This window comes from Kogia breviceps, chromosome 7, assembly GCF_026419965.1.
Source record: "Kogia breviceps isolate mKogBre1 chromosome 7, mKogBre1 haplotype 1, whole genome shotgun sequence".
NCBI classification, from domain to species: domain Eukaryota; kingdom Metazoa; phylum Chordata; class Mammalia; order Artiodactyla; family Physeteridae; genus Kogia; species Kogia breviceps.
In genome coordinates this window covers 110150972-110178521 of record NC_081316.1, presented here as the reverse complement: position 1 = coordinate 110178521, position 27550 = coordinate 110150972, and the positions used below count along the sequence as shown (strand labels likewise).

Genomic DNA, 27550 nt, shown 5'->3' with positions numbered 1-27550 from the left:
CTGACTTCTAGGCCAGGCTTATTACATCATGTCTCATTGGGTAGTCAGGGCTAAATGATACTTACAGGGGCAGGCAATGTGGCAAGGTGGTTAAGACCAATAATTTTGGAGGTCGATTCCTTAGGGTTCAAATCTCAGCTTAGGTGCTTGCTATTTGTGTGGCCTTGGACAAGTTACTTGAGATTCAGTTTCATCATCTGTAAAATGGAGCTTAAATGACTATTCACAATACTGAGGTGAAGGTTGAATAAAATCATGCCTGTAGGGTACTCTGGCTCAGTACAATGCTTGACACAATGCAGGTTCTTAATAAGTGGGAGTTTTTAAAAAAATTACACATGACGTCCACATTCTACCATCTTTCTATTCAGAAATATGAAAGCTCTGAAAAGCAAAATTTTCAAAAATAACTTATTTCGCTGCAAAACTCAACCTAAATAGACCTTAAGTTAATCTTGTATTTTTTTATCTTTTAAAAATTGTTTTGTACTCTGTTTATCCACCTTAGTGTGAATATTTATGCATTTTGGTGCAGAAATATTACTGCTTTTGCTGCCACAGACCCCCGGGTATATTACATAATATTCAATATCACCTCTTTTCTAAAATTTAAAACATTCTATATTCTGAAACATAACATACATACCATGAGGGTATTGGCAAATGACTGTGTGTCCACTCTTGCACACTGGTGATACTGGCATTAGGAGAGGCTACTAGTATTTCTGTTATTCCTGATTCCTTCGGTATTTGTTTCTTTCACCAACGGGGGTTGGACTGTCTTGCCAGTCGGTATGGAGTTCTGAAGGCCTGGAGCTGGAATGGAGAAGACAAGCTGAAAGCATTAGCCACAGGGATCGTTAGACCAAGGTGGGTTGGAGAGAGGTGAGGCTCAAATGCCTGAGAAAGCAAGCAAGGATGCTGAGTGCAGGGGCCAGAAAAGGGGGCTGTATCAGCAGAGGCCCTCCGAGAAGCAGATGCCAAACAGAATTCAACCTGCAAGAGGTTTTTTGGAAGAAGCACCTGTACATGATAAGGCAGCACGAGTAAGCGGGGAAAAGGTTCCGATTGCGATGCTAGTCTGACACCTGTGAAAGGAGAAAGAGAAGAAAGGAGGGTGGGGTAGTGAGGCTCTCAGGTGGTAGCAGAGCACAGAGAACGTCTCAAGCAAGCTGATGGGAGACTAGTGACCACAGGTTCACTAGTGGAGAACTGCACTGGGCAGGAACAGCCCTTCTCTGTCACCTCCCGTGATCAGTCACTGGCTGGGAGCGCCCCGTAGAGACTGTGGCCTTGACACCAACACTGCAGAGGATCCAAAGGTGCAGCATCTGGAGGTTGTCAGGCAGATGCTGTCCTCACAGTGGTTCTCTTAAAGGCAGGTCTGAGCAGCATGTCTCCGTGGCTGCCGCAAAAGCCAGATTTTGTCAGAGAAGGCATTCTGAGTCTGGCAGAAACTCAGAATCAGAGCAAATTAGAAACAAACAAAGGGAATGGGAGCATGTCGTAATAGTATTACAATTCTAAAACAATTTCTAAAGACCTCAGAGGATATTCACATTACCACTCTGGCTAATGGGTTTATGCATCAGCCCACCTAGCTTGGGTGCCAGGGCAGAGCTCCTGAGGCATTAGGAATTGTGTCCAGTTCATCCCACCATACCCAGAAAAGAAAAATGATTGAGTCATCCACCTAATTCCCTGTGGTCAACCAGGGCAATCACCCCACAGTTCCTCCTTTCAGTCCTTCTTCAGAATGCTGCTCATGGAATTCCAACAAAATGCCCTGCACACAGCAGACCCCCTGCAGGCATGGTCCAGCGTCTAGTACAGAGGCTGAAAATTGTAGCTTCCCAGGTCTGATAGCTCCATTCAAGGCAGAAGGCCGTCTTAGTCCCTATCTCCGTTTTGGGCTTTTCCACCATTTTCTGACTTCAACAGGATGGTCATTTAAGAAGAAGTACTTTGGGGTCTTATTCTGAGTTGAAGATTTTGGAGCTAGCCATTACATAGGGCAAGGAAACCTGCTGGAGTTGGTAGACAGTACAAGTCAAGGGACTGGAAATCTGAGTCAATAGGTGTTTTCTCCTGAGATCAATACTAATATATTTAGTGCTATTGAGCATCATTAAATATGTATTGGTTCTTCTTAGTCTCAGCTAAAAATCATTCTAAGTGTATTCTGCATGCAAATGAGTATTTAGAGCTGATGCGTTAATGCCCTGTCTCCAAGCATGGGGTGTGTGCCCAAGCTCAAGTTCAATCACAGAATGAGGAGCCAGTGAGCTGTACTGAGCTGTCTTCATATGGCTCTTGCACACCTCCTCATGGAATTCTCTCCTGTTGACTGGGTAGTCACGTGCCCTTCTAATGCCAGTGGAAATTGAGACTATGCATTGAGTATGAGCTATGACCAAGAGTAGTATTTGGACACTGTCATTTTGAGACCAGAAGGACTTTAAGAAGTGAAATGCAGCATGCACTTCTACAGACAGCCCCCTTTGGCTCTCCCTACAGCCTATGTCTGGCCCCCAGCTCCCTTTTCAGAGTGGCTCAGGTCTACTTGGGGTGAGGAAGAAAGAGATGACTTTTTAATTCCAGAAGCGAGGCCAAGTGATAAATGTATCTGTAAACTAAAGGAGATATATTCTATCATCCTTGAGATCTCCTTTAAGGCAAAAACCCTAAGAGACTCGTAAATAAAAATGTAGAGGGTAATTATATTTTAAAAAAGAAAAGACCAAGTTTAAGTTGTTCAGCCCCTGCCAGGCTTCCATCAGTGAGTTTACAGAAGTTTAAGCTCCACACACAGATGTAACCATTTGAGTTTTGATTGGAAAATTCTTTTCTGGTATAGAGTATATAAGAACTTCTGTCCCTATAAGAAAAGGGGGGAGGCGTATGCCTATCAAGCTCTAGAAGATTTCATGATAAAGCATGAGATTTGGAGTCATAGACCTGCAATCAAATTCTGCCTGCCCCACATCATAGCTGTCTACCTTGCTGCATCAGTAACACAGATGCAATGGATATGGGCTTCTCATGGCTGATATGAAGCCTAAATGTGAGAACTGAAACAAACTGCTTGCTAATAGAATGTGATAGAAAAATGGCGGTTTCCCCATACCCAAAGGCCAGAAGCAGAATGGATTCTCTCATCTTTGGGATTCTCCTTAATCAGGAGGATGAATGAATTGGGCTTTATGGGGTCATGGGAGATACAGGTAAAACCAAAGTAGAAGAGATTGGAGTTCCCTGAGTGTGTAATGAAATCCCAGAGAATAACATGCTCAAAGGTAAAAAATCACCACTCTTCTCCAGCATGGCACACCTCTCTGAGAGAGAAAGCAGGCTATGCACACAGCAGGCAGAGAAACATTCTCTGCATACATCCGGCAGCTGAACTAACACATGGACCTCAGGACAGGTTACATAATCCCGGAGCCAATAGCCAATAGTGAGCATCAACTCTGAGAGATTTTCACGTAAATAACAGTAAAGTTTAAGTATCATTATACTCTCTGTGGAAGAATGTCTGTAAACCCACATGACAGCATAGAAGGAGCTAAAATACAAGTTTTTTTTTTTTTTTTTTGTGGTACGCGGGCCTCTCACTGTTGTGGCCTCTCCCGTTGCGGAGCGCAGGCTCAGCGGCCGTGGCTCACAGGCCCAGCTGCTCCGCGGCACGTGGGATCTTCCCGGACCGGGGCACGAACCCGTGTCCCCTGCATCGGCAGGCGGCCTCTCAACCACTGTGCCACCAGGGAAGCCCTAAAATACAAGTTTTAAAACTGCATTATGTTAGTCATCTATTGCATGTCACAAATTATTCCAAACTCAGAAGCTTAAAACAGTAGACATTATCTCACAGCTGATGTAGTTCAGAAATCCAGGAGCAACTTAGCTGTGAGTCTCTTGTGAGTTGAAGTCCTGGTATTGTCTGGGGTCACAGTTAACTCTAAGCTCGGATGGGGAAGGATCCACTTCTCACATCACTCACATGCTTGCTGGCAGCCCTCACAGTTCTCTATAGGCTGCCCGAGTGTTCTCACACCATTGCTGCTCAGGACAGGCCAACTGACTCCTCTCAGAACAAGTGACTCAAAGGGAGGGTTATGGGGGGCGGTTGGAAGTGCACCCAAGACAGAATCCACAATCTTTTATAACCTAATATTAGAAGTGACATCTCATGATTTCTACTCTGTTTGACTCACCAGAAGTGAGTCACTAAGTGCAGCCTACACTCAGGGGGAGGGGAAGGAAGGTCGACCTCTTAAGCAGAAGAGAATCAAAGAAGGTATAGACACAAGTTTAAAACCAGCGCACGCATTTAAAAGAAGAATTCAATTAAGAAATGGAATTGGTGGTCATGCAAAGATCTTGGATGGAAAGTAGACAGTAAAATCTGAATGGATTCTATTTTATCCCTTCCGAATAAGTTAGTGAGATCTCACTGTCTGGATGAGCCTGCTGTGTGCATAGAACAGATTTCCTTTTCCCTCTGGGCACAGAGCTACAGGCTACATTTCTTAACTCCCTTTATGGGTACTTGGGGCTGTGAGTCTGAGTTCCAGCCAATGAAATGTACAGAAGAGATATCCTCCCTTCCTAGGCCTGCCCCATAAAAAACTTCTTCCACACCCTTTTTTCTCTACTGAATGGAAATACTGATTGGAGATGATTCAAGGATTTAGTAGAGGGTGGAGCCATAAGAGAAAGGAGCCCAGGTCCCTAAATGAGAGATTGGAAGTTTGCCTGACAAGCACATCTGATTTGAATCCACATGAGCAAAACTAAATTTTTATTTTTTAAACCTTTGGAGCTTGGAAGGTTATTTATTATAGCAGCTAGCATAACTTATTCTAACTCACTGTCGTTTAAGAGAGGTAGTTCAAAGGTAATAGATGAAATAATGTTGAGTCTATAAGATCTTCTGAACATGAATTAATACAATTATATTAATCGAAGGGCTTTTAAAAATTCAAGAATAAATGTATAAAATGGTTATTTAAAACATCTACTATTCCCTATGACTGATAAATTGTTACTTTGATTCTTGGAATATAACCTGGGAAAAAGACCAGTAAATTTTGCTGATTATGATATGGAGTCCATCATAGAGCATAAACTTATTAATCAATAAAACATATATAATCTACTTGGCTTTGGGGAAAATTGGCTAGTGAACAACATAATATAATGGATAAAGGTGTAGTCTTTGGAGTTACACAGACCTGGTATCCTTTCTGTAGCACCACTTAGAACTTATATAACCTTAAATTTCTTACTCAATTTATTTAAGTTTCCTAATCTATAAAATGAAGATGATGATGAGGAGGAGGATGATAATAATAAAAATTATATCATTTACATGATAAGATTACAGCGAGAATTAACTGAGATCTCTGTATTTACATAGAAACTACACAATAAAGTGTTCAGAGAGTGTTAGCCATTATTATTATCATTCTTGCAATTTTGTTATTTTGGGGAGGGAAATTAATACTTTGCTAGTCTCTATTGCCCTTTGAGGAGAGATAAATAAGGTTATGATTAAGATAGAAGTAGAGATTATAATTAATTGAAGAGTCAAAAAGACCTAATTTACTAAGGCTAATGGCAACAGTCTCCTACAGGTCATATGAGAAGATTTTACTGTGACAGGTGAATTTTGTAGGAAAGTATAAGAAACAGTATCCCCAGAACATATTTGCCAGATACAAGAGTTTTAGTCAAAATCTAGGAAAGGGATAATCACTTAAATATCCCTATCACTTAGATTTTCCTCTGGAGACATTCTTTGATCAAAAATGTAATAAAATTAAAACTAGGGAAAAAAACCCCTACCATCTAGGAAATTTAGAAACTTCAAATAGTTCTTGAGTCAAGGAGGAAATCAAGGTAAGAATTGATACCTATGTAGAAAATAATAGTACCAAACTCTATGTGATACAGTTAGAGAAAAGCTCAGTGAAATAGTCATGGTTTAATATTGTTTACTTTAATAAAAGAAAGATTTTTAAAGATTGAATTAAATATGAAATGCAAGAAGTCAGGAAAAAAAAGTAATCCAGAAGAAAACAAAAATAAAAGCAGAAATTAAAAAGGAAAACCAGACAGGGTAGAATAAATAAATATACTCAAGACCTTTAACATACAGTATTTGTCTTTCTCTGTCTGGCATTTCACTAAGCATATTACCCTCCAGGTCCATCCATGTTGTTGCAAATGGCAAAATTTCATTCTGGTTGATGGCTGAGTAATATTTCACATCTTCTTTATCCACTTGTCTGTTCATGGACACTTAGGTTGCTTCCATATCTTGGCTATTGTACATAATGTTGGTATGAACACTGGGGTGCATGCATCTTTTTGAAATAATAGGGGAAGGGGCAAGATAGGGGTAGGGGATTAAGAGGTATAAACTACTATGTATAAAATAAATAAGATACAGCAATATATTGTACAGCACAGGGAATATAGCTAATATTTTTTAATAACAAATGGAGTATAATCTATAAAAAAAATTGAATCACTATGTTGTACACCTGAAACTAATATACTATTGTAAATCAACTATATTTTAATTTTTCAAAAATAGACCTTTAAAAAAGTAAAATAAAATAGATAAAACATTAGCTAATCAAAGCACAGGTATATAAAAGAAGAAATAAGAATAAAGAAATAACCATAAATAGAGAAGAAAATAATCTTTAAAAACGACTTTGCGGGCTTCCCTGGTGGCGCAGTGGTTGAGAGTCCGCCTGCCGATGCAGGGGACGCGGGTTCGTGCCCCGGTCCGGGAGGATCCCACGTGCCGCGGAGCGGCTGGGCCCGTGAGCCATGGCCGCTGAGCCTGCGTGTCCCGAGCCTGTGCTCTGCAATGGGAGAGGCCCGCGTACCACAAAAAAAAAACAAACAAACAAACAAAAAAAAAAACGACTTTGCTTAGCTCTTTGCAGACAAATATGAGAACCTAGTTGAAATGGATACTTTTCTAGGAAACCATAAATTGCCAAAACTAACCCCTGAAGAGATCAAAAGTTTAAGACTACCAATATTCGTAAAATACAGACAAATTTGAAAGAACTTAGGCCTAGATATTTTCACAAATGAATTCGACCAAACTTTAAAAACAGCCGGTTTCAATGTTATTTAGAGCCTTGTGATCCAGAGCGACTGAGGACCAGCATATGGGCATCGCCTGGCGAGACATGCGCTCTCAGGTTCCACTGCAAACCTGCTGAAGGAAAATCTGGTTTTAACAAGGCTCCTTGGAGATTGCACGCACGTTAAAGTTCGAGAAAACGGATTTATACCAAGGTTTGGCAAACTATGGTCCACGGGCCAAATCCAACCCACCTCTTCTTTTCATAAATAAAGTTTGATTGGAGTACAGTCACACTCATTTGTATATGCTTTCCCACTACACTGGTAACTTGAATATTTGGGGACTGAGACCATCCAGCCCACAAAGCATAATATACTTACTATCTGGCCCTTTATGGAAAAAGTTTGCCTACGCTGATTTATACTGCTGCAGGCATAGAAAAAGTGAGAAAAGCTTCCTCTTCTATCGATTACAGAAACATCAAGTAGGTCACAATGACTTCATACTTAGCCAATATTTCACAAGCAATAGATAGCAAAATAAGATCACTCTCACTTATGAATATTAATGCAAAAATGCAACCCTGTTAAATATAATTCATAAAAATCATAAGATAATACTCTTAAGTATTGTAAAGGAAATTGACAAAGTTCAACATCATTATTGATTTTTAAAACACTTAATAAAATGAGAATAAATGAATAGATTTCCTTAGCATAATAAAATTCATGAATTTAAAAATCTTTAAATTCATGAATTCATAAATCTGGCATCAGGCTTGATGGGGAAACAATAAAGTGATTTTTTAAAAATCACACCATTATCATTACCTGCAGACAATATTGCAATCCTTAAGTAACATAAAAGGATCAATTGAAAAAAATTATGACGATAAAGACAGTTCAGGAAGATACATGTCTTGCTGCTTGACAAATTACTCAATCGCTTTGCTGTACACCTGAAACTAACACAACATTGTTAATCAACTATGCTCCAATATAAAATAAAAATTTTTTTAAAGTCTCAGAATGGAGAAGGGTTACATCTAACTCCACTTTTTGGCATGGTAAATGAAATATAAATAAAATTTAAAGATTGACAAACCAGGGGAAAATATTCCCATATTCCAAGGGGCTTATCTCTTTCATACATACAGACTTCCTTGTTAAAAGTCCTATGACCAATAACCCAGAACAGTATTAGACTAAAGTCATGAACTGACAATCCACAGAAATATAAATAGTGTTTAAACACATGAGAAATGCAAGTGGAAACCATGAAATAATATGTTTGCCAATTAGACTGTCAAAGATGAAAAGGCTGGTGACAATGTGAGGAAGGAGTCGGTCTTGTGTGTTTGCCCAAATTGTATGGGAGGGTTTGTTGTCAGATTGTCTACAGAGGGGCGTCTGTAATGATCTATCAAAATGTAAACAGTCCACATCCTTTGACCTAGAAATTCCACCTCTATAAATTTTTCCTGGTGATATACTTGCACATGTGTGAAATGATTTATTACATTGTTTGTAATTGCAAAAAAAATGGGAACAAATTAAATATCCCTTGATAGGGGCTTGGTAAAATAAAATATGATACATTCATGGAAGTGAATACTAGGTAGTGGTTTTAAAGTGGGGTCATCTCTTTGTGTATATTGAAGAAAGATCCGTAAGACAAATTGCAGAGCAAAAAGTAATGTGTGGAATAGTGTGTATGCATCCATTTGCAGAGGGGAAAAAAGAATAGCGTACATACACGCTTATTTATACATAGAAAATTCCTGAAAGGAGAGGAATGGAAGTAAGAACAGTGACTGCCTCCAGTAGTGTCCTGGTAGTATGAAAGAACCTTGAATTATAAAAAACAAACAAACAAACAAACAAACAAAAACAAACTCTGAAACTAAGAAGCTAAGACACCTGATCTAATTTAGCACCGAGGTACAAATTGTAACATCCTCAGTGCTGGCTATTTTGGCCATTTGAAAATAGAGAAATGTTGCTGATGTGCAATTCTGGACCTAATTACTTTCTTGCTAACCACTGAACATTTCTCCCCAAAGGTCCTGCTACACAGCCAGTCAGAGAGAGAGAGAGAGAGAGAGAGGGAGAGAGAGAAATGTGGCTTGTTATCAACTCAGCCCCACAAATCCAATCAGCATCCTAGAACTGCTTACCTTGTGCTTCCTGAGTCATTTCTAATGAGAGATAATGATAGCAAGGTGGGAGGTCTCAGGTGGGTGTCAGGAAGGATGCCAAAATGTAGGCCAGGTCAATTTTGATTCATTGCACATCAAATTTTTCACTTTTCCTTCCTTTGCACATTTATAGCTATTAGTGAGGAATTTGGGAGCATTGCAAATACAAGCCAGTCAGCAAAATTGGCCTTAGATCCCTCGTGTATGCATTCTAGAACTGGAGATCTAGATGGAGAGAAAAAGAGGACATCCTCCAGGAGATGCTATGGGACAAGCCTGCTCTCAGGGATACAGGGGCACACACTCTGGGAGCAGGGCAGGGGCTCTAGGGTAGGGAGGGAAGACAGAGCAATCCTTACCAAAATATATAAACATAAAATTTGCCCATATGTTTACTGCATATTGAGGGAAGTGTAAAGTGAATAAAGCTGGGGGAGGCTCATTAGCAAATATTTTGTGGCTCTGGAAACACAAGGGAAACTATGTGATTTATTACATAGTCAGTAGAAATGTTGAACATGGAACTTCTCTTGCGTACTTACAATAGGCCTGTCACTGTTGTAGGTCTTAGGGATGTGTCAGAACAAAATGCAGCCTTGCCCCTCATGCTGATTACATTCTAGAGGCCAGGGTAAGGGGCTCGATATGGGAGATGATACATAAATAAGAAAACACACCTATGAGATAATATTAGGTAATGAACAATCTAAGGGTCAATCTGCAATGGTAAGGGAAGAGAAAGACAAGGGGTAATAAGAGATTATTTTAGATAAGTGGTCAAGGCAGCCTCTCTGAGAAGGTGTCTGATAAAGTGACATTTGATTAGAGACCTGAGGAAAGTTAAGCAGCAAGCCATGAGGATATACAGGGGAAGTGCAAAGGCCCTGAGGCTGAAGCCTGACTTTCCCCACACAGATAAAGTATTCAGAAAATAATGGTAAGAAACAATTGAAACAAAAACATACCTTCCCTATGATTATGTATGCATAGAGATATGTATCAGGAAAGACTTTTAAAAAATATAAATTCTTATAGTGCTTCAGTGAAGGGATAAAGACTCTTTCTCAGGGCAGGCAGTATCTTCGAATTCCTCGTGTCTGATCCAGCCATGCTTGGTATATATAGAAAGTTGGTATCTGTAGAAACAATATCTGATGACTAAATGAATGATTTTCTTTGAGAATATTTTATTTATCATTTTTAAAAAAAACCAAAATGGCTGTTTTTGAAAAATCAAGTTTGTAATAGCACATTGCATCACAGGGTTTCTCAGAAAGACCTGACTTTAGCTATGGGCCAGCCCAGGATGTAATTGGGGAAGGGGACAGAAAGCTAAATTTTACTGATTACCTAACAACTGCTATATATTTGTATGTGCGTTATCGTGGGCAAACCTCAGAACACCCCAAGGACAAAGGTATAGTTGTTCCCACCTTGCAGTTTAAAACAACGAGGCCAGAAATTCAGTTTCTAGCTCATGGACAGAAGGCCCGTAAATGGTGGAGCTGAACAGCAGACCTTCTGCCTCCAAGTTCAGACGTCCTATGACCATAGCTATGGGGGGCCGGTGTGGGGGGGTCTACTCTAGACCTCCTCCCTCATGCCCAGTGGTTTTGAGAACCACTTCCTGGTCCCCAGCATTCTCCGCGTGCCTTGATTTTCTCAAACCCTCCCGGTGAGATGCTTCTTGGGAGCTGTTCCCTCTGCCATATCCCCATGTCTGGTCTTTGTGTACAAAGCCCACTATTTCGCCCTTACTAGTGGTGTGACTCTGGGCAGGTCATTTCACCTCTCTGAGTCTTATTTTTGTCATGTTTTAACGGAGATAACTATGTGTTGGAATTGTGGTGCAGAGTCAATGAAATCATTCAGTCCAAGTGTCTGGACCAGTGTCTGATATATACGGCAGATACTCAATAAATACTGGGTGAATCTATTTGTGACCATCTTGGGTCTGGGGCCAGCTAACGATTGACTAACCTGATGAGTGAATCCTGCATTAGTTGCCAATGATGATAACAGCATAAAATAGTGTGCCTCCCCAAGAACATTTTCAATTTAACAGAAACTCATTGCTGATGGTGTGAAGGCCAATCACAGTTGCCAGAGAAGACCTCATTGACTTTCCTTACCTTGGCATTCAATGGGAAAGCAGCACATTTGTTCAGAATTCATTAGGCCATGACTTAGGCTCAGAGTAAATTTAACATGTAGATTGACTGTCATAAATGGAATGAAAACCTCCTGCTAAGAAGACACCAGTCTGCATATGTAGCCTTCAAACTTAAGGTTCAGAAAAAAAAAAAAAAAGAAACTCTTTAGAAAAGTCTAGAAATAAGTCTAGTGAGCCCTGTTTTCTGAAATCTAGGATTTATCTTTTTTTTTTTTTTTTTTTTTTGCGGTACGTGGGCCTCTCACTGTTGTGGCCTCTCCCGTTGCGGAGCACAGGCTCCGGACGCGCAGGCTCAGCGGCCATGGCTCACGGGCCCAGCCGATCCGCAGCATGTGGGATCTTCCCGGACCGGGGCACGAACCCGCGTCCCCTGCATCGGCAGGCGGGCTCTCAACCACTGCGCCACCAGGGAAGCCCTATCTTTTTATATAATAATTTTATTTTCTTAATCATGACTGACAGCAGGAGAAGGGGATACATAGACAGTCTAACAGGTGAGTGTCACAGTTTTCTAGGGCTGCCACAACAGAGTACCACAAACTGGAGGACTTAACGACAGAGATTTATGATCTCACGGTTCTAGAGGTTAGACTTCCAAATTCAAGGTATCAGCAGGACCATACTTCCTCTGAACTTTGCAGGGGACACTCCTTCCTTGCCTCTCCTCGTTCCTGGTGTTTGTCTGCAATCCTTGGCTTGCGGCTACCTCAGTGTGGTCACATCTTCTCCCTGTGTGTCTCTTCTCTTTGGAAGGACACCAGCCATATTGGATCAAGGGCCCACTCTACTCCAGTCCGACTTCACCCTAACTCATTAGATCTGCAGCAGCCCTCTTTCCAAATAAGGTCACATTCTGCAATATTGGGGACATATCTTTTTGAGGGACATAATTCAGTCCATAACAGTGTATCACTAGCCTTCCTTGAAGTATAGAGGGATACAGGGCTGGAGAGCCAGGCAGATGATTTTAGTTGCACACTTTTCTAACCACACTTTTGTCTCCCACTTCAGAAAGCATCCTGGAAAGGACATGAGGGACTACACCTCATGTCCTAGAGCCTGTGCTGACGTGAGAGGGGTAGAGGTTGCCTCTCCCCTTCTTTCTCACTGTAGGAGGCTTGCTTCTGCAGATGCCACAAGTCTCAAGCTGGGCTACCCCATTCAGATGACTTGGAGCTACAGATACATAACTTTGGGAGCCAAAGTGAATGACCCTTTTCTGTTTCCATTTTAATAGCCAGAGTTTTATTTCAATCCTATGTGTGAGAAAAACATATTAAGTGTGCTTAGCACTGCTGATACTACTTTTATTAGGTTCAATCATATAGATTGACCATTTTTATAGACAAAAAATGGTCAAGTATTGGCACTCTCACATGGTTCGACCTATGTATTCTGTTAGGTGCCGTCATGGGTGAGCCCTACTTGGCCCTAATTATTGAAATTGATCCCAAGCCTTTGAACTTTATACTGGGCCCAATCCTACCCTCATGTCCTACAAGGGAACCACTGAGAATGTGTGCGCCCTCCCATGCCCAGCAACCCTGTGAGAGGCACACGCTCAGAAAAGAAGCAAGGATTTGGAGTTTCAGAAAGATCTGGGTTCAAATTATTCCTGTTAGTTCTAGGATTGGACTTCAGAGGCCCAGTTATGTAGGTTTCTTAGTGTCTCAGAAACCTTGTTTGTGAAATGGGTATAAAACCTTGTAGGATTGTGAGGATTACATTATATATGTATTTAATATATACACTACCAACACATAGTAGGTGTTCAACAAATTTTGATTCCCTATGCTTATGACCTCCATAACCTCTACTGTAATCCCTCAGAATCCCAGGAACTGCTCAGCAGGAGCAGTGGGAGAATCTGCAGGCTTAATTAGGGTAACTAAGGATTACACGATAATGGGACAAATAGGCTACTTGGCATGTACCCTGTTCTTCTGGATCCTACAGCAGATAATGGTCTCAGAAAATACACCTTGAAACCCATTACTGAAAGACATCATCGTTATGCAGTCTTTTCTCATCTCACAATGAGTAAACTCCATTTGAATTGCATACATGATGTGTCTGTGTTTACACCCAGTGTCATTTTCCAGCATGGTAGTTCTCAACCTTTTCTTCACTGGGACACACGTGACATCGACATAAATTAGCATATGTGGCACTCTCTTTGGGGGCTATTCAGAGATTCTCTAATTCCCTATAACCACACTTTTGTCTTCCATTTCAGAAAGTATACTAGAAAGGACATGATGAGGCGGCATTCTAGAGATAACCTCCTTAGATATTTTCCAATTAAATTTTCCACAAACTTGAGCAAATTATCCACAAGTGCTGTGCTTATAACCCACCTGAAACTCGTGTGTGGTACGATACTGAGGTCGAGAGTCAGTCTTCTAAGAGATGCTGTTATCATGACCATTCAGAATGGTTCAAACACGCCGAAGCCACTAGACAGTGCAGATCCCAGGAGACAGTTGCAGTCTCCTACATCTCATTTAGATGCTTCTAGGTGCTCTGACCCAGACTGAACACATGGAGTCAGGATAATTGCACACAATGAACAAATGGATCTTTTTCAATGACAGTGTGTTGGCACGAGTGGTACTCCTGCCTCTGTGTTACGGAGGCAAAGCAATGAGGCAGAAATAAAACCACCCCAGGCTCCTTGACTTGCAGAATATTCTATATATACAATATTGCTACTGATATGATCAATGATATCTAACCACCAGAAGCAGTCTGCCCCATCTTTTGGCACTTAAGCATTCTGTTCAGCTAATCTACTCTCCCCTTTGGTCAAAGCCATTTATTACCAGTTGTAAGTGATGTGACTATGGGGCATGCTACCTGGGGCCACTGGAAGCTGCCATGGTTTACAGCCCTTGGAACAGACTCAGACATTGTAAGTTGAAAAAAAAAAAAAAAAAACTCCTTAAGCCAAACCCAAACCTTTTACAATTGAAATTATAATAAATCACACATCCTAAATCTTCCTGGAAGCAGGACTCAGGAAAGATTTCCCCTCTCTCTCTGCCAAAGAGCCACTTAATAAGGGAGAAAGATCAAGAAAAAGCACAATGAATGGTGTTTCAGCTGTGCTCAGGGCTAAGATAGGTAGTCTAAGATTGGGTCAGTTCTTAAGACACGGAGGCCGGGAATCAGGATAAGGATAGATAGAACAGAAGGGGAAGGGAAATGGGAGCATGTTACTTCCTAGCTTTAACCATCAATGGCTCCCAATCACCTCTAAGACACATCCACACGCTGAGCATGATGTGTATACAAGGCCCTCCACGTTCTACCCACGCCTGACATGTCCCTCTATGACAGCACCCACCTCTCTGTATTGCAACCATTCGTTTGCTTTCCCTATTAGACTGTGAGGCCCTTGAGGTAGGGATCCTGATTTAGTAAACTTTAACCCTTGGTACCTAGCCAGAAGCCCAGTAGGTGCTTAATCAATTCTGAATAAATGAGGAAATTGACCCTGGGCTAAAGCTGTGCATAAGCTAAAAGGGCCAAGTCGAGAGAAATGAACCTCAGATTTTGCATAGTCTGAAGAACTCACGGGCATGTCCTTCTCTGCTGCCAGGCACTATCAGCTGTTTCAGGGAAGGCTGCTATAAAATGTGACCATGAAATAATGTTTTACTCTCTTCCCCACAAATGTATCACGATCTGCGATCCCTTCTAAGTCCTCTCCTTGGGAGGCTACATGTATATTTTTAAATGGCTGAATTTGCTCAAGACGCTTCTTGGCCTCTTTTGGAATTGTGGTCAGATTCAGTTTATATGCCATATGAGAAAACCAATCTAATTCCTTTATAGGCACATTATTTCCAAAACAATGTTCTCCCAGCTTGATTGCCCACGATATTCACGGGACACAGCTTCAGGGCAACTTTTTTAGTAGCTTCCTACAACAAATCCACCCCTCTGAAGATGAAGGTGTGCAACACTTGAAGATATTTGAGAGAGCGCCAGGAGTGTCCACACACGATTCTAAAGAAGAGTTCCCAAAATGCTTTGAGCAATTCCCCATTATCTTGGAAATGAGCATACATCTATCAAGGAAAGTACTTTGAAGGCAATAAGGATGGTCTATTCTAATGTGTGCCATAAAAATAAGCAGAACTTATTGAGCGTTTATTATGACTGAGCAATGCATGTGTATGTGTGTGTGTGAGAGAGTGTGTGGGTGTGTGTACGTGTGTGTTCTCATTGAATCCTCCCAACAACTATATGAAACTAACAATAGCAACAGCGATAGCTAGCATTTACTGAGTGCTTACTATGGGTCAGGCACTGGAACTAAGGGTTCTTTCACTTTAATCCCCATTTTATAGACAAGAAAACTTAGGTTTAGAGAGAAGTGACCTTCCTAAAGGTCACGAAGCCAGTAGAGAAAACCTGAGATTCATGTACAAATTTGTCTGACTTGTTCTTTTTGTGTGTGTGTGTGATATGCGGGCCTCTCACTGTTGTGGCCTCTCCCGTTGCGGAGCACAGGCTCTGGACGCACAAGCTCAGTGGTCATGGCTCACGGGCCCAGCCGCTACGCGGCACGTGGGATCTTCCCGGACCGGGGCACGAACCCGCATCCCCTGCATCGGCAGGCGGAATCTCAACCACTGCACCACCAGGGAAGCCCTGACTTGTTCTTAATTACTCTGATACATGCTGTGTTATAAGCTCTGCTCTTAACCACTGTGACATGACCTCTGCATTTTTATTAAAATATTTGGGATGCATGTAATATATATTTTCACCCTAACTCATACTCCTTTTTAATCAAAATGTTACCTAGTTCAGGGCTCAATAAATACTAGTTGAATGAATAAACCTATGTCAGTGGCGGTGATCCAACCAAGACCAGGCAGAAGGGCAAAAAGAACAATAGGCCAAAGTGATACAAGATGGTCCAGCTCATCTCATCCCCAAACGAAAGCCATGCTCATAGCAAAGAGCAGTGGGTGTCAGAGAAAGTGCCTGGATGGCTTCCTGCCGGCTGCAGCATGCGGCTTTGTGAATTGTTTGCTATTTCATTCCCAGTAAGCCCCTGCAGGGCCCTGGTCCTCAGTCCCCTCATCCAAACATTGGGAATGGGTACATTCACCTCTCTTCTTCAGCCCTCCCCTATGCATATTTATAAAGGACTCTAGAATCCTGGTATGCCATAAAGATGCAAAGTATGATTATTATTCATGATACAGTTAGCAAGAAGGACATTTGTTATTTCTACTCAATTGGTTTCCTCCCGGAGCAGAAACAATTCTTTTTTTGACATAGTATTAATGTGCCATCTTTGCAACTTTGATCATCTGTCATTTGCTTTTGGAGAAAGTTGTGCCACTGTTTCAGGCAGCACCCTGCCTTTTCCTCTGCAACGTGGACACTATCTGAGCGCAAGCTGCTTCATGGTTTAGATGAGACTAGGGATCTTTATTTGATTTCTGGTATCAGGAAACCATTTATTAGGATCAAGGCAGTTAGGCTACGAGACTTCCTTTCTTGCCTGGGTAGTCGCTAGTTGAGCAGGCAGCCTGGGCTCATAAATCTAGTTTTATTTCCCCATCTACTCACCTGGAACTAAGTGATTTTCTTTTTAAGGCAAAGGGGGAACACATTTCCTTATGTAAGCACTCTTCCTCCGGCTCGTAATCACCATTGTTTCTTAGACAAGCTAGTGAGCAGCTGAAGAAGGGAGCCATTTCTATCCCGGGCATCACACTTGTGTTTTCAGAGTTTACAGAAAAACACTGCAACCAATTTGGGATTTCCCTGTAAGGATCCACTTCCTCGAAATAAATCAAAATGGATTCAAATGCGCATTTCAGAGACAAAAGGGCTTTCTGCAAATATGGCTTTTCCTAGGCCCTTCAGAAACTACCTTGCCTCTCTTTCGGGCCTCCATCCCCCTCTCCCACCCTCCCGCAAGCCCCCCACCCCGCCTTCCCCTCCTTCTTAAGAAGACTTTCCCAGGTCCCTCTTGGCTGTGGTTGAACGACGTTGGCTCCTGTCCACGCTGCAACAAAGACCTGGCATTCCAGCTGTCTGAGTCTAATCTCCAGTGTCAGCTCTCGTTAATGTGTGAGCGTGAAATCAGAGGGGGCAGAGCTGCACGGAATATTAAAACCATGATCAGAATTCCACTGAAATGCTGAGAGTCTGCAAGCACCATTAGAGGAGGCTGTCAAATCACGGCTTCGCATTAAATAAAAGAAAAGATTTCTATCAGAGGAAAGTACAATCAGTGAATCGCTGAGCTAAATTAGCATTTGTTCAATTGGAGATCGAAGTTGATTTATTGTTCTACACGACATTAATGTAACTATGTGCTTGGCCTGCTAAGGCAGCTACTTTTTCATTTAAATGGTTTCTCTCCTTCCCGGTGCAAAGGCTGCAATCATATTTCAACTTTGCAGAGTGATCAGAAACATCGTGGAATGCTGCAGAAATGTCTTAGGGCGGCCTTGCCTCCCCTCCCCTCTCCTTCCTTTCCTTTTTCCAACTCTAGCGCCTTCCTCCTCCCCTCCCCTTCCCCCCTTAACCTCATGGCTGGTGGTCAAGGTCACAGAGGAAGAGTAATCTCAAAGCCACCAACTTCAAAGCTGCCATCAAAGAAGCCCCTACGTAGCCACTGAATTAAAAGGGAATGGGGGAGGGAGGGCTCTGGGCACTGGCGTTCATATCTGCAAGAAAGGGCCCCTTAACTGCCCTGTTGGTACAGCCCAACCTGGGGCGCCCTACATCCAGTTCTTCCCTGCCAGCCTCTCAATACGGGTCTCTTCTCATTCTCCCCAGTCCCCCTCCCCACGCACACATCGCCTGAAGATAATATACATTTCCAATTAGCAGAGCACATTGTACTCATGTTCTCTTTTACTGCCCTAACTATCTTCCTTTTGCTAAAAAGCTGGGCCGTCATTAATGAAATCCTGCAGTTCTGTTAATCCGAGATACAATGCTCCTTTTCTCTCTCAGCCTCTCCCAAACATAAAAAACTACAGTTACTTCAGCTCGCCTCCTCTGTTTAGATTTCTTGTCATTTGTCTTTCATTACATACCTGATGTAGCACAGTAGCGGTCGAAGTTCCTGGACATAGAGGGAAAGGACGCAATTATGTTCCTTTTCCAACGCGCTGTTTGCAAAGGCAGCTGGCATTTTCTGGTTTTGTTTTGTTTTGTTTTTTTCTTTCTAAAGCGCACTGATTTTAATCTCTGGAAGTTGATGAATATGTTTTAGGGTACTTTCAGGGCCCTAACATTTAGCAAGCTTGTTAGATTTTAAACTAGCTGGGAGCCCTGGAAGAACCCTGATAAATGAGATTTCAGTATTTATCTGCAATGCCTCTTATGAATTACTTCATTGTATCCCACAGTGAGAAAAAGGCAGGCCTTGGAGGTGGGTGGTGAGGCTGGCATGTGCCACCCGTTACCACTAGAAATACTAACTTTTAAAGCAAAACAGACATTGGACCAATAGCTAGTGTTTATATTTTATCTTTCTTCCCCCGAGCACCAAACATCCACCTTCTGAAATGATAAATGGAGTAAAGTTCTATATTTGGGGGAGGCATGAGGGCATTGCAGGACCTTAGGGTATCAGGCAAAGGAATAGAATAGTCACCGCACAGAGGACTGGCTGTGGCCAGATGAGGTAGAGCGTAGCCGCCACTCTCCAGCCCTCTGGCCTCTGACACAGATGGAGTCGCTCCAAGGGTCAAAGGCATAGAGACAAATTCCCCTCCCACTTCCATCACAACTGGACCTAATTGGCCCCCCTTGGTCAGGCGAGAGACCACGGAACGAATGGTCAGGATGCTGCTCTTTGCTCTCACCCAGTGAGAGGGCCTCTCTACGGCCACAGGTGCGGGTCTTGGCAAAAGACTGCTTAGCTGGCTGCTGAAGACGTGCACCGCTAGCCCCTGTGTGCCTGCCGCCATTTTGTCCAAGTTGCTTACCGTTGCTCATCTCTTATGCCGTTTAGAAAGTTACCCTCTCTTATGGAGGTACATGTATATGTATAGCTCATTCACTTTGTTATACAGCAGAAACGAACACGCCATTGTAAAGCAATTATATTCCAATAAGGATGTTAAAAAAAAAAAAAAGTTACCCCGTCTCTTCACCATGTGGATTATCACTCAAATCAACCACTGTACAAAAGGCGTGTGGATTTCATTCTCCAAAGGCAATAAGAGTGTGGTCACTAAATACAGAAAAAGCTTCAAACCGGTCGTTTGCATCTCTCCTGGACGGTCCCCACAGCGGTTCTCTAGCGAGAGCCAGTAGTATCCTTGACCGGGGATTCTCGTGTCGCTTGACAATCCACATTCATTAGCCCTCAGGTGGCGTCACAGCACGTGCCTCCCAGATTTCCCACCAGCAGGGCGATCATATGACAAAGCCAGCCTCTTGAAAGACCCAGATGCAAAACTCAATGATTTCCTGCACTCACAATTGCCATGGTCACCCGTTCCCCAAACATGATGCTCCTCTCCTTTACATGATAATCTCCTTCTGAACATAGCTTTATTCATGGAATTAAGGACCTTCAGATGATTTGGGTCACTTCTGCTTCACTAGTGCACAAAATAGAGCCCCAGCCAGCCCCCAGAAAAGATAACGCAGACACTTTGTCAGTCACCCCACGTGGCCTGCAACACCTTGGGAGCCCAGCAAGCAACATGCTCCTCAAAGGCTAGGAGGGACCAGGTCCGAATGTCCTTTAGGGCGGGAAACACAGGAGGAAAACAAGTTTGGTAGCAGAGGCAGTCTGTGGAAGGTAGCCAGACTGCCCAAGACACTGTGGTCTAAGAGCTTGGCTCAAGAAATGCTTAGCACCAGAGACACAACCCAGTGGGCATTTGGAAGGGGAGGGCAGGGCATAGGATGAGGTCATGAGATCAGCCCATTCCACACAAAAGCTCAACACACCAAGTCTACTCCAGGGAAAAGAATGCTGTGGTGAGTGAGGCAACAGCAGAGGCCTGCCAACAGCTGGGTTTTGGGGAGAAGGGTCAGTCCTCAAGGAAAACGAAACTGCTACCAGAATAGATGTGTAGAAAGACTAAGAAGCATATGCAAAGCAGCAGCCGTAGCAGGAAAAGCAGTCCTCATCTGCTTCCCCATCCTAGAAAAGGGGTCCTAATAGTACTACCACATAGGGGTATTGTGAGGATTAAATGCTTTGAGATCTATATCGACACCTCTGTGTGTGTGTGTGCGTGTGCGTGTGCGTGTGTGTGTGTGTTAGATCACACCTGCACATGGAAAGCCACAATGCTCATTCGGCACCATCAAATACTCAGGGCTCCTCCCAGGTGTATCATTTCGTTTTTTTAAAAGAAGAATGAAACGAACATGTATTAAGACTGTCACACAGGATGCTAGACACTTCCATATGTTATTTACTTAATTCAACCTCACAACATTCATTCAATCATCACAGCAACTCTGTGAGGGGTGTATGATTACCTCTCCTTTTTACGTTGAGGAAATAGAAGATTAGGAAGGCCTGAGTAACTTCTCCCAGGGAAGACACCTAATCATGGTAAAAATATTGAAACTCAAGTTCCAGGATCTAACTCCGAATGACTCACTCTGCAAAAATACTAGAAGGATTTGAAGCATCTATCCTCAGCAGTGGCTTTTTGTAAAACTGAGCCTCAAAGCATTACATATGATTAGAAAGAAACATCAGTAATGCAATACCACAGTAAACTCAAGGTAGGAATTATTTTATTTGGAGAGTAATAACTAATACCTAACATCTCTTGAACAGGTGTGTTAAGTGCCATGCAGTGTTCCACATATGTAATTGCAGGCATTAACACATTTAATCCTCACACCGACCCTACAAAATATGTTCTAATATTATCCCCATTTTAAAGATGAGGAAACCTAGGCCCAAATATATTAAATAACCTCCCCAAGGTAACACACTTAACAGATGGCAGAGTCAGGATTTGAAGCCCACCAAATCTGGGCTTCGAATTCCATACTCCTAGCCACCATGCTCTACTGCCCTGGAGGAGAATGAAGCATAATTCCTTGTCATTATTCTAGTTCATTAAGGAGTTTTGAGAAAAGCACATTGGAGCCCTGCAGCTATGTTTGAGCCCAAAGAGATTTTCAATGCAAAAATTACAAACTTAATTATAAAGCTCCCTTTTATGAGGTTTAGGCCACTAATAGACTTCCTCCTCCTGTTAGAGTTTTCCCAGAACTAGGGAAGATCTGGTCCTATAAGCTTTGGGGAGGTGGGGGGAAAATACAGGCAGGAGAAATAAGGTGACAGTCGGCCCTTGGATCAAATACCAACTGTGGAATTTCAGACAGAGTAGAAGCAGAGTGCTTTTGGAGCACTGGAAAAAGTGATTCATTCTCACTGTGGGAAGGCATGGTGCAGAAGTGAAAGGAAGTGCTCCCAAACTGGCCCTTCAGGAATGGGAGGGATTTCCATAAGGAGAAAGCAGAGTGAGCTCCATCCCAGGCTGAGGGCCATGCGTGAGCAAAAGCAGAGAAACTATGAGCTCCTAAAAGACAGGCTATACAGAGAGCTCACCCCTGTGTCCTTCATAGCCCCTCCTCTAGTGCCTGGCTCTGCCTGGATCACAGTAGGTGCATAATAAATGTTGAGTGAGTTGGACAGACCATGCTTTCATGCGTGCATGAATGAGTGAAATCAAAGTGCAGGCCATGTCCAAATAGTAGCAAGTCATCCAATATGGCTGACATTGGTGTCTCCCAGTGCATTTCTGTGGATCCCAGAGAGTGGTTTAAACAATGAGCAGATCTGGTTCCTGAGGGCCTGGGTCTCCTGTCTCTCGCCATGCCACTGCATCATTGCGATGTGTGAGAGATTTGTTTGGAGTGAGGAAAGCATATTTTTGTTTGCATTTGCTTAGCACGTTGATGTCGCACATTTTGCTATGAGATGTAAAGTCATCTGCATGCACCGGTTGTGCAGTAAGAGAAAAGTCAAAACAAGCGTCAGGCGGGGTGTCAGCCACATGGCCCAGGCAGACTGTCATACTTCTTTGCCCGTGATCGCTGCCACCTTCTCGCTCCTCTTTTCCCCACTCTTCCTTGTTCCTGAATCCCCACACCTGCATGTACAGTTCTAAGGGTCTAATTTCTAATCGGCTTAATTATATGCCAGACAGTGTCTACACATACTGCAGATCCAGGGTGGCAATGCCCACACCATTCACCCCTGTGGATAAACAAACTTTGCATCAGTCTTAACTGTAAGTAGGTGTGGCTTAAGAATCCTCAGGAAGCCATCCTATCCTGCATCATAGTATCACCTAAAAAAATAAATTTAGCAGTGTGCACAGGACAAATGATAATATTTTCTTTTTATCATCTAGAAATACCCCCATTCTTTCAGCTCCATTTCATCCAGGTCAACATCAAGACTATTAATGTCCTGAAGAACATAGACTCATGTTACCAATAGAGATAGCTGTGATACAAGGGGAAGGAGTTATTAATTTGGAGTCCAGGAGACTTCATCTTGAGTAATCTGTGAAATTTGGGGTCAACCACTTAGTTTTTCCCCAACTTATAAGTAATATAAGAACGATAATAACATCACAGGGTTATGTGATGTTATTATAAAAGTAAAGGCCATTCATACTCATTCCTTTATTCAAAGAAACTTTAGTACGTGTTCATTTTGTGCCAGAGATTACACCAGGCTTCAATATGGAGCAGATGGCAAAGCAGACTTCGTTCCCACCCTCATGGAACTTAAAGCCTACCGGAAGAACAGATCATCCTCAGGTGTGGTGACGGCTATGAAAGAGATGTACGGGTACCTGGAAGGGTACATTAGCCAAGAGGGAAAAGAACATGGGAAGGTTCTGTGCCACAGAAAGCATGATGCATTCATGGAGATGAAAAAAGCCATGGATGGATGATGGATCACAGATAATGAATGTGAGAGAGCTTAGTAAACAGAAAAGTACTGTGCAAATATGAGGGATTTCATGCTAATGGAGATAATATCTTTTGGAAAAGATCATCTCCAATGAAGCTCCTGGCAGATTGGTAAAGGAGATGTTTAGAGACAGAAGAGACCATTTCCACTTCTTCTCAAGTCTCATCTTGTAAGCAAGCATCTATTTTATCAACATCTGAGGCTAGATCCACAGAAGAATAGATCAGGATCATCCAGTGATTATAGGAATGATAAAGAGGAAAGCTCGCACAAATGCTCACTGCCTTCTGGATGTCCTCTGGCAATATTCAGGCCATTCATGCCCAAGTTCACAGGCTGGAAGATTTCATTCCACATACGTTTTCCTGCTGCCACATCAAGATCCTGCCATCCAGCACTCGTACTTGTCCATTTATTTTGCCTTTGTTTTAAAACACTGAACCTGATTAGAATAGATTGGCTCACATACTGTGTACAAGGACACATCAAAAGTCACACACCAATAAGTTGTTCAGAAGCTCCCCCTTAATCCAGGACTCTCACAGCCTCTGGAAGATGCTCATTGTAGGCTTTGGCCATCTTTGGGTGCTACTGGAAGGCAATCATGCCTGGTTAATCGTCTGAGTGTTAGGAAGTTCCTTTCTACTTCCAGAGAACCAGAGACCCATGGAAAAGACTTCCAGGGTCTTCTAGGAGCCCTCTTACCAGTTCAGGTGTCTCTTCTATGACAGACCTAACAGGTAGTCAGGAAGTCTCCGAATGAACACTTCCAAGGACCGGGGAGCTCACTATGTTGCAAACCACCCACTCCATGGTCTTCACACTGGCTGCTCCATGCATTGGTCTTAGCTCTTCCTCTGCTAATCCAGAGAATAACTGTTCCTTCATTCAACATGCATTTTTCCAGCATGTTCCTGGCTCCCTCTTATGTGACAAGATTCCATACAAAAACATGTAGAACAAAGCTTCCTCCTTAAGGAGTCTACCGTCTAATGAATTTGGTACACTCCCTGTGTTAGTTTGCCAGGGCTGTCATAACAAAGCACCACTGATTGGTGGTGAGAAATATATTTTCTCACAATTCTGGGAACTAGAAGTCTGAAATCAAGGTGTCGGCAGGGTTGTTTCTCCTAAGGACTCTTCCCTTGGCTTGTAGATACCATCTTCTTCCTCCCTGTGTCCTCACCTGGTCTTTCTTCTCTGCATGTGGGTCTGCGTCCTAATCTCCTCTTCTTATAAGGACCCCAGTAATGTTGAGTTAGGGCCCACCCTAATGACCTCATTTTAACTTAACTACTTCTTGAGAGACCTTATGTGCAAAGACAGTCCCATTCTGAGGTTATGGGAGTTAGATCTTCAACATATGAATTTGGGAGGGAGGACACAATTCAGCCCATAACACTCCCCTTTGCTTGTGCAACTCTTCAAACATTTAAAAATAGACATCATATCCTTCCGCTAAGCTGCTTCTTCTTGAGGGTCAACATTCTCAATTTCTTTGACTTTTTGTTCCACTGTATGGCCACCAAACCCATCACTGCCTTTGTTATTTTCCCATAAAGACACTTTTGTTTATTATTGTATCCACTAAAATGTGGGGTCCAAAAGGGCACAAGGCAATTGGATTGTTGTCTCCCCTGAACTGGTGACACTAAATAACTATCGATTTAGCATTTGGTTAGGTGTATGTTTCAGTAACCATCTTGAACATTAACTCATACTGACTTTGAAAACAACCAGGATCCTTGGACGTTACAGACTATTGTTTGTCCTATAAGCTTCTGTTTTTAGCAATAGTTTCTTTGAAGCAAAGTATAACATTCTGTGGTTATGAACGGGTTGACCAGGGTAGGGACACGAACAGTCTGGAAGCAGACAACTAGAAACAATACGCCCAGCTTGCCAGCCTTCTATTAATCAAACCCTTTGAAGATAGTGGTTTAATCAGGCAAGAATCTACCTAATTGCATTACCATTAGGCCCATATTACTCCATGTTACCTTGGAATCCGTTATCAACTATCTTAAAATTCAAATATGTATCTCTGCGGCAGTGTTTCCCAAAATGTATTCCAAGGAACATTTGATCCTATGGAATTCTCCAATTAAGGATGATCAAAAAATTGTTCAAAGCAGTACGACTATTTCTTCTTGAAGATGTCTAAGCTACTTTGTCATATAAAAGGCTATTAGGTGTTCTAGGGTAAAGAAACCTATTTAAATTTATATAACACTGCTTCACAAACTTATTTGAACATGGAACACTTTTTAAAGTTAATACATAATAACATCAATAGAACTCGTTTCTGTGCAGTGTACTTTGGGAAACATTAGTCTCTAAGCCAAGCTAAATTTTACCCACAGAGTTTTTATTTTCATAGATTTCACTTAGCCTTCTTATAGTCAAGCAAATGCCAAAACATTCCCTCTACAGCTCTCCCCTGTTCTCTGAGCCTGTTTTTTTTTTTTTTCCCCCTCTATTTTTCCTTTTCTCTCCTTTTTGCACATATGTAGCACTTCCACCAGTTTCCTTAAAAACATGCAAATAGCAGATCATACAGACTAATGGAACTCAACCCTGGGGCTGTGTACTCCACGTGGGGCCTTGAACAGTGTCAGTTGAAAAGTTGTGATTAAAGTTTAGAGGATGATCAAATTTCTGGGAGCAACTGGGGTTGGAGTTCAGTCAAATACAAGGCATGGCCAAATTGCCAGTGCTGGAGGGGTGCTCATGGGTGATGAGTAAGGAAGGAAGAGAGAAAATTCCAGCAGTAACGCTTCATTTAGTATTGGACATTTACTCTGCACTGGACACTGTACTGTGTTCTGGACATTACAAGCAAATAATCCATATTCCCTTAGAGTTCATTGTCCAGTGGGAGAGACAAACAGGTAAACAAATAATTATAAGTCACGGTAATAAATATTATAGTAAAAGTGGGTTTAAGATGTTATTGGAGCAAAGGAGTAAACTTATGAACCCTGCCCAGAGAGTCTCATTCTTGCCTCCATTTTCAGCCTTGAATGTGCGAGGACATTGACCCTGTGTAAGTGATTGGGACTCCATCAGAAAGGGTAAGAGGTTTAGGTTATTGGACACCTCCAGTGCACTCCAGCGTCCCACCTAAAAACTTTGTGTCAGAGTCAGGGAGAGTCAGGAAGCACAGAATCAAGGCACCAGCCAAGATAATGTCATAAAGCTCCTAAAAACGAAGACTTCCTGGTTTGATGACTCTGAATAATAATTTTGCTCAATTAACTGCCAGGTCTAGTACCTGACATTTGAGCAGCCCTTTACAGTTCACAAGCTGCATTCACACCTCTTACTCTCAACAATCCTGTAAGGTTCTTGAGATTGGCCCAATTTATAGATGAGGAAAAAGCAGCTCAATGAGACCAAGTCATACATCCTACACCCACGGTAAGTGGAAGGAAAGAGAAATTAACTCCCCACTTCTTCAGACATCAGGTTCAGTTTTCTTTGAAATGAGGAAATTTCTGAGAGTATAAGAGAGATAGCAGAGGAAAAACCTGTTTAGCAATATTCCCAAAGGTAGATGATGAGAAGGGGGCCAGCCAAGGAACACAGGGTGGAGACAGTCGTTAACCTGGATAATAAAGAAAGAACTGCATGAGAACTTTCCCTTCTATAAAGTTCAAAGTAATTAAGGGAGAGACATATCCCAATAACAGTCCCCAAAGTAAGGAGCATCCCTGCCTTTATTTTACAGGTGAGAAAACTGAGGCATAAAAAGAAAAAGTGAATTGTCCAAAGACAGTTTCTAGGCTGGAGATAAACTCCATCTGCCCCGCCATGAACTCAGGTGCAGTCACGGGCTACCAGCTCCCACTCACCTGCAGTGACTCCCTGGGTAGATATCCTTTCCCACCCAGAGCTGAGTGGTTAGTGGAAGAGAAGACATTTCTTCAAAAGAAGTCATCCTTCACGCCACGCCACTTTTGATAGGAAAGAGAAGCCAGGATGTGAGTGCCTGTGGCTGGCTCAATCCATTCTTTTCATCTTATCGTTGAGAAAGATATACAAAGAAAGCGGGCACACCATAGGGATGGGTTAACGTAACCTTTCACAGCCTTTTGCCTGCCCCATCTT

At 42.3% G+C, this 27550-nt stretch overlaps 2 long non-coding RNA genes across 2 annotated transcripts in view; one reads left to right on the top strand and one right to left on the bottom strand.

Annotated features, from left to right (window-relative positions):
* LOC136794526 (uncharacterized) overlaps positions 1–27550 on the top strand; it is a 278261-nt gene that overhangs the window by 70419 nt on the left and 180292 nt on the right. The gene's annotated exons all lie outside the window — the stretch shown is intronic.
* Positions 73–27550, bottom strand: LOC136794525 (uncharacterized). The gene is made up of 3 exons (XR_010841471.1): positions 27295–27550; positions 647–816; positions 73–197 (listed from the first exon to the last, which is right to left on the bottom strand). It is a non-coding gene; the product is annotated as an uncharacterized lncRNA (long non-coding RNA).